General features: G+C 41.4%; 1 long non-coding RNA gene across 1 annotated transcript; it reads right to left on the bottom strand.

Annotated features, from left to right (window-relative positions):
- Positions 1 to 1,874: 1,874 nt before the first annotated feature.
- Positions 1,875 to 3,548, bottom strand: LOC123502447. Its single transcript, XR_006674079.1, has 2 exons — positions 3,482 to 3,548; positions 1,875 to 2,351 (listed from the first exon to the last, which is right to left on the bottom strand). It is a non-coding gene; the product is annotated as an uncharacterized LOC123502447 (long non-coding RNA).
- Positions 3,549 to 5,119: the final 1,571 nt, after the last annotated feature.

The following is a 5,119-nucleotide window of genomic DNA, read 5'->3' as shown; positions in this document are numbered from 1 at the left end:
CTTCCTTCTCTATTTTCTCTCTCTTCCTTCGTTCTTTTATATTTTCTCTTCTTCCTTTCATTTTTCCTCAAGAGATGGAACAGTTGTAGGAAAAAGGAAAAGGGTTTGTGTTTTCCTTTCATATATAGGATCAGAATATCACTTCCTTTTCCTCTCTTCTTTTCTCTCTTTTTTTTTTTTTTTTTTTTTTTTTTCGTCAGTTTCCTTTCATTTTTCCTCAACGGATGGAACAGGTGTGGAAAAAAGAAAAGTGTTTTCCTTTCATGTATAGGACGAGAATATCACTTCATTCTCCTCTCTTTTTCTCTCTCTTTTCTTTCTTTCTTTCCTCTTCCTTTCATTTTTCCTCAAGGGAAGGAACAGCTGTAGAAAAAAAAAAGTGTGTTTTGTTTCATGTCTAGGACCAGAATATCACAAAATCAGCTTTTCTCAGCAGACTATTAATATAAAGAGTCAAATTGTACCAGAACTATGCACAGTCTGGTCATTGATTGTCATTTTGTTGTCAGCAATAAAGGCTCACACTGGTGGACACCTTGGCCGTGGGTGGAGTCGTGGAGGGCCGCTGGCTTCATCTATGGTGGTCAGAAGATTAATGGCAACAGTCTTCACTATTTTAACCCCTTCAGTACTAGGACACATTTTTACCTTGAAATTTTTGTACCATTAGACCATTTTATTGACATTAGCAAGGGTGTATGGAGGGCACAAGATTAATGTGTGTGTGTTGTTTTTAAAATGTATTGTTTTCATGTATGTTATTACTATTTGATTGTTTATTTTGATTGCTTTCTCTCTCTCTCTCTCTCTCTCTCTCTCTCTCTCTCTCTCTCTCTCTCTCTCTCTCTCTGATTGTTGAAACAGTTTGTAAGATTGTGTCACTTCAAAACCAAACATTTTTATCTTTGAATAATTGTTAACATGAAAGAATTGTTTTAAAATATTTTGTGAAGTTGAAAAGTGTTTTAAAATTTTGCAAATATGAAAATTTGTGCAGATTTTTTTGTTAAGTTGTAAATGTTTATTTTATATTAAGTTGAAAATTTGTGTAGACTTTTCTGTATAGATTTTGCTCAGTTTTGAAAAATTTGTGTAGACTTTTCACTGTATTCTTTGTATATATAAATTTTTTTTTTTTTTATTAAAATATTTGTAGACTTCCTGGCAATGTAATAATGTAAAGAATTGTTAAATAAAAGTCTAGGGAGACTCTTGCATTTAATTTTAACTCCAATATGGATCTGCCAAATCTCCGGAGACTCTTTCGAGTATTTTTGACTTAAGTACATTTTTAGGGTCATTTGTGGGGGTTTTTAGGGCCATTTTCTGCATTTTTAGGGCCATTTGGGGTTTTTGGGGTCCATTTTGGGAATTTCCTGCATTTCTTATGGGTTTTTTGGCCAGTAGTGCAGTATTTAGGGTCAGTTTGGGGGTTTTGGCTAGTTTTTTAACCATTTTCTGCTGGTTTTTGGCCAGTAGTGCATGCAGTATTTAGGAATCTGCTTTGGTTTTTTTTTTGCTTTGACCATTTTTTGCCGTTTTTTTGGCCAGGTATGCAATATTTTTTTGGACTTTTCCATAACTTTTCAAGGATAATGTCTTTTCTTAATTTAGTCATTTTTTTTCACCCCCACATTTTAATATTTTCACATTAGCTCATCTCTTTCTATTTTCTTGTATTGCTATGATAAAAAAAAAGCATGAAATTAGTTAGCGTGTTTTTTATTTCTGGCCTGTTATTGTTCAGAGTGAGTGTGGGAGGTTGATGGAGGCAATATTGGTGTGTCAGACAGTGACCTAAGCCAGCCTGAGGCGACTACTGACTAGTCAGCCACAAATATTCCCAGGAAAGGAAATTCTCCAAAACAATAAAGATTTCTTCACAATTTATTATTCAATCATGACAACAGCTCCAGGTACAGTGACACCACCATAAGGAGGTGGTGGTGGTGGTGGTGGCGGCGGCAGGCGTTGAATGGCAGGTCTGCGATGAATCTTTCACTGGACGGAGCCGGCGGTAGTGGTGGTGTAGCAGGTGTCTGGTGGCAGGGGGGTGGGTGGCCGGAGTTGGTAGGGTGATGGGGAGAGGGTCAGTGAACGCGCCGTCATCCACTCAACAAACTATTCTCCCTTAGCCGCGGCAGCAGCAGCAGCAGCAGCAGCAGCAGCGGCGGCGGGTGCGGGGGCGGGGGCGGCGACCATCACAGTGCGCGATGCAAGGCAGAGTCCTTCCCTGATCTTGAAACGGTGGCGGAGGCAGAGGGGTTAGTAGTGGGCGTTGTCAGTGAAGACAGTGCAAGGTACACAAGGCTCATTACCGCTGTGGAGTCAGGCCTTTGGATCGTCAACTCCTGTAATGGACAAAAATGAACAAAAAAAATGAACTTGTTCACTAATTATCCCTACAGCTAACAGGCAACATTGCCTAACACAACATTGCCACCACCACCACCACCACCACAAATCGAACATGAACATTAGTATCCGAGTTTACCAATTACCTAGTATCCGAGTTTACCAATTACCTACATCACTCTTGAACCTCTTAAACATCTACGCCCGCTTACCACTAAGAACTAATTTCAAGAATATATCCCCAAACTTACCGTTATACTACCACATCTCGTTTCTAATGCACGTACCTTGAAACACCAGCCCCGTTACGTTAAGAAATCCTGTCCACTCATTCTTTTCGCAGAGGTAGCCATTGTATAACAAGGGAACCACAACGACTTTTACCCGAAATATTTTAGCCTCAAATACAACTTACTTAAGGAGTTCTATAGTAACGCGACACGTTTAATCTCTTCAGCACCAAGACGCTTTTTCATATTCCTTCCGTTAGTGCTTTATCTTATACAACTTCTGAAACTTACGCGAGGAATTAAAATAGTGAAGACACAGGCCATTAACCTTGTGACATCTATACACGCTTTGTAACAATAGAATTATCTAATCGTACACACGTCTCAAGGTGAAAATGCGTCACAGTACTGAAGAGGATAACTAATTCTTCCTTCCTACACAACTACAATGACCACGAAAACACTTCACTTGCCACGGTCATTACCCAAATCTATTCTGAACCCGTTACTCTAACCGCACTAGTAAATGAATGACCAAGTAAATTTAACACTCATACGTAGCGATGGTTCCGGATACATCCTACATAGACACGCAGACACCGTATAGTTAACCTTCCATTAGACACTATACGTAGCGATGGTTCCCGATACATCTTAGTTACATACAAGCAGACAGACACCGTATAGTTAACCTTCCATTAGACACAGTGCACATCCTACACATATCCTGTTATCCTTTTATCAGTCAAAATTCCTAACAACCTCTATTGACTGACTAACAACTTCCTTCCTATCATCACAGCAAGTCAACGCACACTATTTATTTACATACACCACCAATATCTCCGCTGTGCTGTGCTGTGCTGTGCTGAGCATCAAGCTTCCGTTGCTATTACCACCGTTGCTGCACGTCACGCCCAACGCCAAGACACACACGGCCACTGGGCTGCGTAGACTCGAGGGTCGGTCGGTGGTGGCGTGGAGACTGAAAGATATCTTCCGTGTAGTATTTAGAATAATACAGGATTTTTTTAATTAATTTTGTTGTAACATTTTGAAGCTTCCTTCGTTGTAAATGATTATGATAGATAATAACTCTCTCTCTCTCTCTCTCTCTCTCTCTCTCTCTCTCTCTCCTCTTCTCTAAGTAAACCCTACCTGTAAATCAACGAATAAAGATAAAAGAAAAACGTATCATTAACGGGAAATTGATTATAATAGGTAATAATAATTCTCTCTCTCTCTCTCTCTCTCTCTCTCTCTCTCTCTCTCTCTCTCTCTCTCTCTCTCTCTCTCCAAGTGAACCATGCCTGCAAATCAACTAATCAATATTAAAAAAATGAAGAGTAAAAACGTATCATGAACGGATCACTTTTCTAAGGAAGCTTGAGTTGAATTGAGTTGTAATGACTGAGACGGAGGGAGGTGGAGAAGGAATTAGGAGGCAAACTAGTGGTGGCTCACACGAGTGAATGGATAGCTAACCCTTTCAGTACCGTGACACATTACGATATCCATGCTATATGCTTACTACTGGGTGATTTTATACAGCTTCACAAACTTACATAGGGATTAATATAGTGAAGACTATGGCCATTAACGAGAGAAAAACTGGCGGAGAATACTGAAAACGTCTCATTTCATAGGGAGTGTTCATATTGTTCTAATGTAATGATGTGTGAAGGTTCCAATTTTGATTAGTAGAAGTAAACGACAGAGCCAGGTTGTTCAGCGTAGCGTCTATAGAAGACGATATAATTGCTGTAGTGTAGTGTGTGTGTGTGTGTGTGTGTGTGTGTGTGTGTGTGTGTGTGTGTCTAGTTGATAGATTGACCAGTCAGCTTGTTAAGGCACTCGACAATATTAACCTGAAAAAGAGAGACAGTGTGTGTGTGTGTGTGTGTGTGTGTGTGTGTGTGTGTGTGTGTGTGTGTGTGTGTGTGAATGAGTGTCCGTGCATGTGTGAGTGAGTGAATGTTCACTGTTTGATCTGCTGCAGTCTCTGACGAGACAGCCAGACGTTACCCCACGGAGCGAGCTCAGAGCTCATTATTTCCGATCTTGGGATAGGCCTGAGACCAGGCACATACCACACACCGGGACAACAAGGTCACAACTCCTCGATTTACATCCCGTACCTACTCACTGCTAGGTGAACAGGGGCTACACGTGAAAGGAGACACCCAAATATCTCCACCCGGCCGGGGAATCCAACCCCCGGTCCTCTGGCTTGTGAAGCCAGCGCTCTAACCACTGAGCTACCGGGCGTGTGTCCGTGTGTGTGTGTGTGTGTGTGTGTGTGTGCGAGTGAGTATCTGTGAGCATGTGATATGTGAGTGAATATGTGTGTGTGCGTGCGTGCGTGCGTGATGACCAGCGTGCGTCCAGCGGGCGCCTACATTATAACTACGCCTTACCGTACACCAACACCACCACCACCACCACCAACACCAGTGTCAGTAGGGGTGGGCAAGAATCGCTATTTTGGGAATCGCCGATTCCGATTCCAGAGGCTGTTGGAATCCCTGGAATCG

This window comes from Portunus trituberculatus, chromosome 11, assembly GCF_017591435.1.
Source record: "Portunus trituberculatus isolate SZX2019 chromosome 11, ASM1759143v1, whole genome shotgun sequence".
NCBI lineage: Eukaryota > Metazoa > Arthropoda > Malacostraca > Decapoda > Portunidae > Portunus > Portunus trituberculatus.
The sequence above is the reverse complement of the archived record's forward strand: the minus strand, read 5'-3'. Positions and strand labels throughout refer to the sequence as shown.